The following is a 13,174-nucleotide window of genomic DNA, read 5'->3' on the forward strand; positions in this document are numbered from 1 at the left end:
GATCGAACTAATGTTGTGGTCATTAAAATTTTGTAAATATTTTATTATGCATGCGGTGTCTAGTTTCCTCTCCAAAACTTTTAATTTCGTCTTCAGTAGATGACACTTTGCAGCACTAAAAACTATTATAACTTTCTCTTGAACGTTTTGATAGAAAAAAGAGAAAAAAGGAAGACTTGAACTTTAATCGAATTGATCTAACTGAATGAGAACTTTTGTTTACTTCTAGCTTTAACTTGCTTGATATAATGTTAAACGTATAAAAGTATAAGATGTATGTTTACTTAAGTTATGTAAATATTCAAAACGAAGTTTCGTGCAGTGTGTTAATATTTAGTCATCTGGCGTTAAGATGTGTCGCCAAAATAAATCAACGGGCAGCAATTTTAATTCGCTGCTAAAGTGTACGATCAGCGATCAAGCTTCATGTGCATTATTTTTAAAATTCTAAGTTACAAAAACATAAATAACTTGAAGCTACTTACTGGCATCAAGGATAAAATAAGCGACTGCTAAGGGAAAACATTAGCTCTCACATTTCAAACGGAAAGAGAAAAAGCTACTGGATATTGACAGAAATTAGATGAAACGGATGAAATTTGAGCGCTAAGTTCTTAAAACAGAGATTTTGCTCGTAAATGCGACTTAAAAATGGGGTGGTTTCCTTCAGTCAAAAGTACTACTGTTAGTCATTGAAATAGATAGAATGAGTAAAAAAAATTACATGGACCCAGAAAAAACTTTGATTTTCCCAACAGTTTTTTTTTTTTAAATTAAATTTTTAAAACAAGGCTTGGTCTTGATGACGTCACAAATGATGCACTTTGGCGCATCTTTCTACTACGGTTCCACGTTATGATAATCAAGCAGCGAATCGAAATTGCTCTCTACGCTTGCTATCAACCATATCGTTGCCAATACACGTGAGTAAAGATGCGAATTAAATATTTTGTTCTGTGAATGGCAACATTGAATGGGATTTCATCACTTGTGATGTCACACGACAGAAGTGTAAACAATGAAAGCGCACTGATTTTAGTAATTTTTTTAAAATATCAAACTTAAATTATTTAAAAAATGGTCAGATCCCATGTTTTTAAGCATGCTCTTTCAGAAAAAAAATACTTTTAAAATTTCGGAAACGACCCCATTGTCTTGGATTTATGAGCGCATGTTCGGGACCAGAGATTTGTTCGTAAACTCTTTTCAAAAAATGAAAAGTCGATAAAACGAGCATCAGTAATATTGAGTTTAAATTAACAGGCTGAAAATGTAATTTCGAAAAAACTAGAAACACCTCAAAAACAAGAAGAAACTTCCGTTTATAGTTATGGTTCCGTTATGAAATGGGTTCAACGCCTCCCGTCGCGCACTAAAACAAAAGATCGCTGATCCGTCTCGTGCAAGGGCGGAGAATCCGTTACTTAAACCCATTCTTCTGTCCCCGGGGTATCCACGGATGGATTTCTCAGACGATGAGAAGAGAAGATCAGAGACCAAATCGATGATTGAGGATTAGAGAAATGGGTACGAGGTCTTTTCGGCGGGGTAATTGATTTGCGTGTGTGGGTGCTCGAGTGAATATCGGTAAAATTGATTCTTGTATGTGTGTATGAGGGGAGGGGAGGAATCGGTCATTACTAAAGTCAGGATAATATGCACAATAAAAGCATCAAAATATTCATGTAAATATGCACTAAAGTCGCAAAATTGTGCACTAAAAATTAAAAAAAATATGCACGATAAAAATTTTTTTTATTAAAGCAAATATAAGTTCGTACTTCAAAAAAAAAAAAAAAAAAAAAACCCCGCGAATGGCTATTCTATTCTTGCATTTTTGGCGATAAATTAAATTTTTTTGCGATACTATGCACAAAAAAAAAAGTTAGTGTGCGAAAAAATCGAAAACCCGAGAAAAACTCACAGGTCAAGAGATTTTTTTTTTAAATGAAGAACAGAATAGTTTTTTTGTAATGTTACTTATGTGGAAAAAGAATCTAAATGTGAGTAAAAAACGCAGTAATATACAGTTATTTTTGAAAACTTGCCGTTTTTTTGCGGTTATATGCATTAACGTAAAAGAAGCAAAAATATGCGATTGCATATTGTACATATGTATGCATTCGCATATAATTCGGACTCGAGTCATAACAATAAAGATCAGAATTGGGAATTTTTTCGGACCTCCAGTGTCGAGCCGAAACAAATGTATTAGTCGCCACTCCTTTTATTCTAGTCGCCACATTTTGAAAAAAAAAAAAAAAGAAAGAAGCTTAACAAAAAAAAAATAGCTTTTAAATTGCTACTGAAGCATAAAAATTATCGTTTTGGGTTAATTAATTAATTAACGGCAATAAACTTAATTAATAGCAGAGGTAAGATTGGGGGAAAAGGCGAAAGTGGTGTGATACACGATACAATTCTACACTTAAATCAAATAACAGTAAAGGAGTCGTCCACAAATGACGTCACGCTTCGGGTGGGAGAAGGTTCGTGAAATTGTGAGAGTTTATGAAAAAGGGGAGGTATAATGAAAAGTGTGACATATGGGCGTTATGACTTTCCCTAAACCATCGACTATAATATCCGTCCACATTGTGTTCAATCACTGTAGGAATTAAATGTAAATGATTTCAGTTGTCTTTTAAATTCATTAATTATTTTTGAAGATAAATTTTTGAAATGTCCTCTTTCATTGCTAATGAAATTGATCTGATACATTTATGCCTATTAAGAGCCCTATTCCTGACCGATTTCGTGCTTTTTGCTGACACCTAAGCATTTTAAGAAAATTTTCGTACCCATCACCGTAGGTTCGTTCGGATGGGGGGGGGGGGAGGGCATTGTTTTAACATGCTCCCCTTTAAAATGGTAGTCTGTATCCGCTCCTGGTGACATAATGCTTTTTTTCTCTATCAGTCAATGTTTTTTTTTTTTTTTTCAGTATATAACGTGACATATGACAAGGGGAGGGGAGGGACAGAGGATAAGTATTACGTTTTGTGACAAAGGAGGAGGAAAGGTACGAATAAGGTTTAAGTATGTGCATAAAAGATAAAGATAAAAGTTATGCATTGTATCAAGTTAAAAAAGAACTATTTTGATTACCACGGTCTTCCATTATGAAAGAAAAGGAATTTACATAATACGTTACCTGAAAAATGTTACAATCCACAAATGAAGTAATCCATTGAACGAGTCACTTTTCCCACGAAATTTAAGCGGTCATTTAATTATTTAGAAAGGGCCACTCCTCCTTTCCGGCAAGCGAAAACGGAAAACACGACACAAAACAAAGCATCCAAACACAACCACCGAAACCGAAAAACGCTTTCTACAGAACAACACAACAGGCTGGAAGATCCACAGGTGGGATGCGGCTCTGCCGACGAAGCGGTACACTGGCTGAGACGAGAAACAAAAGAGTTTTCGACACGGAGGAAAATAAATTGGGGGGAAATGTATCAAAAGGGGAAAACAAAGCGAACGGTTTAAGTTCATGAAAAAAACAGTAAGAAAAAAAAATGCATTCGGGGCCGGTTTGCTTTTTTTTTTTTTTTTTTGCTTTTTATTTCCTAAACGGCACGACGATTTCGGGATGCGATCGTCTGATAATGAATTGGCGCGCTTCGCCAGTTAGGAGGAATGTGTTAGGGGAGGTGGCAACAGCGATCATGCATTTCATTTTTATTTCATTTCTAGACTGGAGCTCACATGATGATGCGATGTAGTTTCATGCATAATGCATATGAATCGCAATAAAACAAGGCGTGTGCGTTAGCACAAATCATGTATGCAATCGACTTCAAGAAAATGCTTTTCGTTTGTGCGTAAATCGGATTTTTTCTCGATTCTCACAATATAAGCTTTGTCTCATTGCCAAATCTAGAAATTTATTATTATTCAATAAATCAGGGGTCTCTGACTTTTTTTTTTTTTACTCAAAAGCCACATTAAATTTTTGGAGGCGAGGTTGGTCAACCATCCAACAATATTTCAGTTCAGTTGGTTTAATTAGTTCCCCCTCCCCACGAATCAGGGCCCTACTAATTGAAAGTAAGGCCTATTGGAGGCCCCCCGAAGACTATGTGGCAGAATGCAGTGGCTGATTTACAGGTTTTGGGGCTCAACGGAATGCATTTTTGAGAGTTCTTTTGTCTGCTTTTGAATCCCCTTTCGGGACCCCTATGGTCGTGGGGGGCCCCTTGCAAATGTGGCATGGTAAATCCACTACTGGCAGAATGAATAAAAGTTCTTCGTCAATGAAGTTTTTTCTAATTAATAAATCAGTTTTTTAAAATACATGTACGGTTTGGATAATTTTAATGTCTACACACAAGTCTTTGAAAAAAATGGGGCTCGTTAAGAATATTGGTGCTCAGGTCTTTCGGTCTGTGCGATACTCATGCTCTGCCAAGAACTGTTTATTTAATTAAGCGCTCTGCCGTGGTTCTTAAGATTTTCTGTCCTTATCCCCCCCCCCCCAGAGTTTGTAAGCTTCTCACGGGGTTGAACAAAATCTCTTCGCAGGCTTCATGCAGAATAAATTAGAAATCGGGAAACAGTGTTGTACTGCCGCAACCCACTTCAATGCACAATTTCAAACCAATAATGCTATTTACTCAAAACAAAAACCGATTTTATTTTCCAAAAATTTGAAGCCACTTGAATTTTTAAATACTGGCAACCACTACTTGTTTCGTGAAAATAGCACCGAAATTTCCTCTTCACCCGTCTTCTAATTTGTAGCATTTTTTTTTAAAATAAGTTTTCTACAGTAATGCGATGAAAGAAAAATTCCCTCATACTTTACTCTCATGTGGGTGAAAAAAAACATCGAAAATTCCTTCTTACATGGTTTTTTTTCCAAAGTTATATTTAGTAAAACGATGCTAGCGAAATTCTCCTATTCTTGTAGAGCAGAAAAATTTGACGCCAAAAAATCCTTTTTATGAATATTTTTAAAAGTAATGTAATGCAAGCCAAATTCCCTCATATTAGGTGAAAAAAAAAGACACCGAAAATACAATTTTATGTAAATTTTATTTAGCGATCTTTAGTAAAGCAATGTTAGAAAAATACATACTTGCAGGTGAGGAAAACCGGACAATAAAAACTTCTTTTTATGCATTGTTTTAAAAGTTAAGTGTGCGAATATTATTCCCTCAGCTTTGTTGGGGCGAAACACCTGAAACCGAAAATTAAATTTTACGTGATTATTTAAAAAAAGTTATCGTTGGTAAAGCGAGACCAGCAAAATACACTCATACTTGTGGAGGAGAAAAACCTGACATTAGAAATTTGTCTTAACGTTTGAAATGGTTATCGTTAGCAAAATGAGGCAAGCGCAATTCCCTCATATTTGCATGTGAGAAACTAGTGGAGGAGAAAAAAATTGACACAGGAAATTTCTCTTAACGTTTTTTCATGGTTATCTTTGGTGAAGTGATGCAAGTAAAATTCCCTCATTTTTTGGTGGTGAGAAACACCTGACAACGAAATATCAAGAAAACGTTTTTTGTTTATTTATTTTATAGTTATCTTGAAGAGATACTAGTAAAATTCTCTCATACTTGTGGAGGAAAAAACCTGACACACAGGAAATTCTTTTTTACCTTAATTTTTAAAATTATTTTATTTTTAATGGTATCTTTAGTAAAACGATAAAAGCGAAATTTCCTCGTACTTGTAGGTTAGAAATGCCTCACACCGAAATCCCATTTCTGCGTAGCATTTAAAAGTCATCTCAAGAAAATCGATGCAAGCTAGATTGAAATGGCGGCTGAAGTAAATGGCGGCTACTGACTGTTCCAAAAGAAAAACGATAACTAGAAATAGATTGCATTCAGTTTACATCAAACTGAATGCAACATCTAATTACATCGAAGATGGAACATTAAATTTTTTCCGAGTTTCTAAGCGAAAACAAATAAAACTGAAATTGGAATCATTTGATTTTCCACGCCTTAATTAAGTTGAGCTATAAAGTAACGAAGCACGCAGACCATGACAAAGGATACATCATGTAAACAGAGCTCTAGATCTCTGATGTTTTTTAAATGAGAAATGGGGGTTAAGGGGGAACGGAAAAAAAAATAGTGCAATCGAGAACACGGGGATAAAATGGTGACAAAATTCAATTTTCGGTATCCCACTTGCTTATAGAAGCAGATCCAATGGGATTGAAGGAAACGCTTTTTATTATTTGACTGATCATCAAACGAAAGTGTAACGAAGCACTTCGACGAAGAACAAGTTTTTTTTATTTAAACTTAACTGAAGTGATCCATTAGAGTGGTTTTTTTCTTTCTTTTTATAAGGATACTTGGGAGAATTGAGGAATCAAAATAGTTTATTGACTTCCATAAACATTTATGTATTAGTCGGTGAACTGTCTAATAACAGATAACAAACAAATAATATTATACGAGGCGTAAGTCTTAAAATTCTAAACAATATTAGGTTTTTAATTGAAAGGGATTTTCGTTTTCTTCTAATTGTAATGTTTATTTTGATTAAATTCTTTTTTCCTCAGAGGGAGAGGGGCGAAATAAAAGTTTTGTTAGCAACTATCAGTATTTATCAGTTTGTTCATTGTCTAAAAATAAATGAAAATTATTATACTAGGCGCAAATCTTGAAAATTAAAAAATAATATTCGCATTTAATTGGAGGTACTTTTGTTTTGTTCTAATTGTTATGCGTATTATTTTGAATATAGTAGTTTTATTCATTAGGGGAGGAGGAGGAGGGGGGATTTTTTAAATTGAAGTGGGTTTTTAATCAAATTGATTTTTTTTCGTGGGAGAGAGACTGTTTTATCCTCTTCGTAATGCGGATTTCTTGTTGCAAATTTAATTTGAAAATTTTCTCGTTGTAAATATGATCAATAAACGATAATGAATACATTGTATTTTTATTTATTTTAGACCAACTGTGTTAATATTTATCATTAACAAACCCTATGAAAACACTGGAAATACTAAGAATTATGAAAAACAAAGTTGGATGAAAAATATTGAAAGATATTTGAAGATTTTAAAGCTTTGAGTTTTTCATTTTTTTTTTCAAAAAAATTATCCAGTCTGCTGCTTAACTAAGATTTGTTGGTTTAATTATCACATCTAATGCATTTTTATAAATTCCTGTTGTGTAAATTATTTTTAAAATGCATTTAAAAAAAACTCGGTTATCATTAATTACTCAGAAGTGTTCAAGAAATTGTCAAATCAGGGATACTTCGTGATCACTGAATGTCTGATTTAGTTTGAATTCTATTTTTATTCTCAAGGAAAAAAAGTTTGCATAGGCAAGGTGTCCCCCCCCCCCCCCAAGATCAATGGCGCTCCCCCCAAATACCATGAAGACCACCCAAGAACAAGCTCCCCCCAAAAGTGAAAACTACCCCTCGAAACACCACCCCTAAACATTTGAATAGCGCAGTAGCCCCTTAGTGGGCACCCCTGGCATAGAACTAGCCTTATACGTTATCAAATTTTAACCAAAAATTTAAATTCTTCCTTAAACATTTTTTTTTACAAAATTGATGTTTGCATTTTTTGATTAAGAGCTACAACGAGTCTTTCTACATTATGAGTCAGAAAAGTGCAAGGCATATAAATGTAGTTATTATAGCTGATAACCTACTATCATAAAATTATTATCAATAATCTTCAAGCATTGTGTATATTATTTTAATTTTCACCGCCTGTTTTAATTTCATTTCCATTCCAGATAGAAGGTTTATAAAATCCTAAATGGTGTTGATGACTATAAAAATAACTTCTAAGAAAATTATTTAATCTTTATCCAATAGAATGTCATTAAGCTGCGGAAACATTTTCCCCAGTTGTCTGTGAAACTAATTCCATATTTAAAATTCAATTTGTTACTTCCTATAACTGTAACTACTGTAACCCTTTTTAGAGTCGAGGTAGTCTGGATTCGTTACAGAAAGGTTGTGCTTTCGATACCGGCCAGTTGAAGGCCTTCCATGTGCTCTACTTGTGACTGGTGCAAATTAAATCTGTCCTAGTCTCAAAGTCCTCCGAGTTGCCGTTCTACTGGTCAGGGTCATTAAAAAAATAAATAAAAATGAATACATAAAAAAACATCTAACCCGTAAATTAATGTATATACAGTCGTCCCTCGCTACTTCGCGCTTCGACTTTCACGGCTTCACTACATCGCGGTTTTTTCTATCTTTTTTTTTTTTTTTTCAAATATAGTAATTAGTTTTTTTTATACGCTCGTGTAAACTGTTTCCTACATAAGAATAACAAAGTATATCTTTTAAGTAAAGTAAGCTCTTCTGAGGGCTGTAGTTGTACTAGTTGAGGGAGTGGCGGTATAAAATCGTCGGAGAAAGAGTTCGGAATCGCTATCTCATTTTAATCGTTAAACACTAACTGAGAAGTATAAATCACTGTATTATTACATCTGTAATATCTATTACGTCTAACATATCTCATTTTCTCATATTTTGTGCAATTTTGTAAGTAATGCAAATGTAATGGTGGCTACGTTTTATATCTAGGGCGCTCTATCTATATTAAAAACCTATTTAAAGTGTCTTAAGTAAGTTTTATGCGCTCCAATTAGGAAAATATGCGGTTTATAAATACAGAATCCTACTTCGCGGAAATTCAGTTATCGCGGTAAAGTCTGGAACCAATTAACCGCGATAAACGAGGGTAGCACGGGGGAGCCTGACAACCCTGCTACTTTAATGATGGTTAAGTTATGAAACAAAAGAATTCCCGGTGCGGGGTGTGACATCACGCATTCTTTTAAAAGAGCGTAAGAAACATAGCGTGAAATATGTGACAAAGGGAAGGAGGGGGTGGGGGGTCAAAATTCTTGTAAAAAAATGCGACATCATTTATTTAAAATCCCTGTGGGAAAAACTGAAAAATATTTTTTTCCCACACCGGGAATTGAACCCGGGCCTCCTGGGTGAGAGCCAGGTATCCTAACCACTAGACCATGTGGGAACACGCACAGCTCTGAAAGAGAAATTTGAAAATAAATAAACAAAACGGTAATCTCAATTGAAAGATTAGTTTCACTTTTCACTAACTTTTGTCCTTTCCTTCTTCCGGAAAAGGTCCTATCAATTTCGATCATTATCTTTCTTTCACAATTATATGGTTCCACCCTCTCACCGTTATCTGTTCTCGCACCTAAGAAGCAACCGTACAGCACCTAATCATTATGGGGGGGGGGGGGGGGTGAATTTTAAAAGAAGAATTATAAGCATAAGCGATATTGTATGTAAAATTTTGATTCAGAACTAAAATTTAAGGGTGCAAGTTCCCCTTGCTGCGAATTATTTTTCGGATACCAAGTATAAATTAATATTGCATTTTAGGTTGAAATGGAAAGACAAATGCAATAAATAAAAGAATGATTCAGTAAATTATTATTATTTTTTATTTGTGGCACAAAAATAACTAAAAAATAATTTGTTCAAGCACACAGCATTTCAATGAAAACCATCGAGTCAAGTCAATGATCTACTTCTACTTTCGGCAACAGATGGCAGCACCACAAATTACTTCCGAAAATATATAACTTGCTTTATCTCTGTTTTTTTCTCACTGGTTGAACAAAGCTTCCGTAAACAAAAAATCAACTGTCATAAATTAAGGTTATTCTTCTTATTCATCAAAGTGTGTCAATCAGAGCAGTAAAAAATAAAAAAATAAAAAATCAATTGGAATAATATCAATAGTTTTATTTATATTAACACTTTACAGGTGTTTTTAAACGGGCTATTATAGTTACATTCAAAAGTTTTCTTTTAAGGTATATGTAAAACGAATAGCAAATTTGTTCACTTTTCACATTTTGCTTTTATAGTTGCAGCTCCAGCGGGGATTAAGAAGCGTTAACAAGATGAGGACGATAACTCACATCGTAAAACATCTTGAGAGAACCAGTTTAGGAGGCGAAAATTTTCGTGTTTTTCGTGAATTTTTTTAACTGGAAAGAAATAATCATAATTTCCTTAAACTTGGAGGATATTTTATTCATCTTTTGAAGAACACCTTGTAATTTTTTGGAGTCATTTCCATCAGAATTGGTAGAGTTAGAAGCTACTGTCCATGAGCGGTCGCCATGACAGCTTGTTGATGGTGGGCATTACCGAAGCCACAAATTTTGTCCGTATCCATTACAATTTTTCTTTCTCCTGAACAACATATTTCCTAATATGAACCTAATTGTGATTAAAAGAAATTTCACGTTTTTGAGGTATTTGATTACAGTGTTACCTTTTTCTACCATTTTTTTTTTCACATTTCTTGCTTAAAAAAAATATATTTTGATTAATAATATCATCAAAGAGTTAGATTCATAAAGAGCATAATTGAATAAAGAATATTCACACAAAGTTTTAGAACGATTAGTCAATAACTCTTTGAGCTGTAATACCCGCCAGTTGAAAAAAAGTTGTTTCGAGAAAAAAAATGTTTGAAACAAAAAACAAAAAAATGCTGTGAGCGTTTTTGAATTTTCACAGTCACTTAAAGTGCTCATAGCATCGGAACTGATCGAAATTTTTCACTAAAATTTTAGCAACATATTCTTGAATAGTTTTACTAACATTTTATAACATTAAAAAAAAAGTGGATTTTTTGACCCGTTTGGTTTTTCCCCTTAATCTCATTATCAATCACTGTTAACAATGTTTTTATACTTTTGTACCTTGCATCCAAAACATAGTTCTAACACCTATGAAAGTATTTGCTTCGTACTGTTCTAGAAAGTCCTAGATTCAGCATTTTCTCCCAGACCTGCAGAGTTGGAGGAAAAATGACCGACTCTGACTCCCTTACTCCGAAAATAATCCGACTCCGACTCTGCAGCCATGATAGAAGTACAGACTCGGAGGGAAAATAACCTATTAGTTGTTCTCCCTCTGACTCCTTTATCCATAAATCGGTCGCACTGCTAGTCCAAAATTCCACAGCTCTGGTTTCTCCAACTAGTTTATTCATCAGATGTGAAATTAGGATCTGAGTTGATCATACGTACTGAGTATAATACCACACCGTCCCTCCTTTAGATTTCCTAGAAGACCCTAGAAAATTTTAAAATAACCGGTCTGTAGTCCACTTGAGAAGCACAAGCTCTCTTTCGCGGAGGTCAGGAAATGCGACGAAAGGGATTGGCTCTTGTGAAAATGAGACCCCCATCAGCACAGGAATCTGACTATTGGCCTGAACGATAGATGGCAGCACCATCCATCATCATCTTCAAAATTTATGCATAGTTCTGAAGGGGAGGGAATTCTGTAGAAACCCTGCACTCATAGCAATCTGTAAGCGGCCGGCTATAGGACTTTCGAAACCACGAACGACTATATTCTGCTTCGGTTGATATGTATCAGCAGGGCTTACTTTGTATGGGAGCTCACGGTAGTTCGGTTCTTGCACTTTTTTTTTTTTTGCAAACGAATTCTTATAAATTAAGAGGTAAGCAGGAAAGGTCCTCAATATTGTTCCCTGGAGCCCACTAGTTCATCAACTGCGAGTTCCGAAGCTAATAAATAGTCATTTTCCTCTAACATAACGTTTGCCGTTCTTTCCTTACAAAAACATTCACACATGTGACATAACTTGGCATACAACTGGAAGAATCTTTCTTCGTTTGAAAATATGTTCTGTACAATATAGTGCTCCTGCACTTTTTTTTGTTAGAAATTAATCCATGTGTATATCATATCACACTTCAGGGTCCCCCATACCTACCACTATTTTATGGTTTAACCAGTTGGGTGGGGCCCTGAAGACATCTATGTTTTTTGATCCAGCACCCCCTCCCCTAGAGGTATCAATTCATTTGGAAGGCTTTAGCGACCACAACATATTAAACGTGCTCCAGTCACCATTAACGCACATGGAGGATCTTCGATCCGGCTGGCATCGAACTTGGGACCCTTCGGTTACGAGTCCAACGCCTTTATTGATCAGTCTACCATGGCTTACCCTGTGTTTAAGTAGGGGAACATGGGGCAAAGTGAAATAGCGGGACAAAATGAAATAGTGAAATATACACTCTGCTTTTTAGCTCCACCTATCTGGTGTTATTTTAACTATGTAGTACCGTATGTAGTTTATCCCAGTCAGGAAAAAAATACCGCCGAAGATTAAAGCATTTGGTAATACAGGCAATTAAGAAAAAATGATACTCATATTGTAATATTTTGTTGTAAATCAGAAATTATTTTTGTTACTATTAAATGATAAAGTTCTTGTTATTAACATTTTAAGTACTAATTAAAACCTCCTAATATTCAATGAAGTATTAATTTAGTTAATATAAAGCTTGTTTGTATTTTAAATAAATTGTAAAAATCGTCAAGTACATACGGGGCAAAGTGAAATAGGTTGTTTCATTTACCTACTCAATCATTTAATATAAATCTTTTACGTTTTCATTTATTAATTAATTCCTTTTACATTCCTCCATTTAATAAATCACTTATATTTATTCATTCATTCACTTATTTTCTTATTCGTTCATTCTTTTACTCGCTCATTTATTTTGTTCAAAAAGTAATTGATTTACTCATTTAATTATTCGTTTATTAATTCATTATTTCTTCATTTATTCATTAAACCTTTTATTTACTAATTTTTTTGACCGAAAATATATTTTAGAATGGAATAAAAAATATTTCATTAGAAAAATATTTAATTTTTCACTTTGCACCATGAAAAATAAAAGTGCAAATTTTCCACTTCTTTTGAAAGCGAAAATTTACTGCCAAAAATAAAAAAAATACTTTTCCAATGCAAGTTTTATTATAAAATACAATGTTCATTCTTTATGTACTGTAATTTTCAAAACAATTATCCAATTTGTTCGTTTTGAAAAAACTCAGTGATCTTAATCATTTCACTTTGCCCCACATTCCCCTACTACATCAACTAAAGAACAGTGCCTTCTACTGTCCGTTCTCGAAAGCAAAGACTACCACCCAGGAAAGATTTCATTTTAAAAAGGGGCGATAGTTTGAGGATGGGCACTTATTGCTCGCACTTGCTGTCTTTGAACACGTTATTTTGCACCTTTTGTTTCCGGGTTTCCCTCCCTATTTTGACAAAATCACAGCAGACCTGACGCATGCGCAAATTGGCGCTAAGTCTCGGCTTAGGAAAACGAACAGT

At 34.4% G+C, this 13,174-nt stretch overlaps 1 protein-coding gene and 1 non-coding gene across 2 annotated transcripts in view; both read right to left on the reverse strand.

Annotated features, from left to right (window-relative positions):
- The window catches only part of LOC129229296 (uncharacterized), a 284,947-nt gene that overhangs the window by 28,342 nt on the left and 243,431 nt on the right, over positions 1 to 13,174 (reverse strand). The gene's annotated exons all lie outside the window — the stretch shown is intronic.
- Trnae-cuc (transfer RNA glutamic acid (anticodon CUC)) lies at positions 8,921 to 8,992 on the reverse strand. The gene has a single exon. It is a non-coding gene; the product is annotated as a tRNA-Glu (tRNA).

Source organism: Uloborus diversus, chromosome 9, assembly GCF_026930045.1.
Source record: "Uloborus diversus isolate 005 chromosome 9, Udiv.v.3.1, whole genome shotgun sequence".
NCBI lineage: Eukaryota > Metazoa > Arthropoda > Arachnida > Araneae > Uloboridae > Uloborus > Uloborus diversus.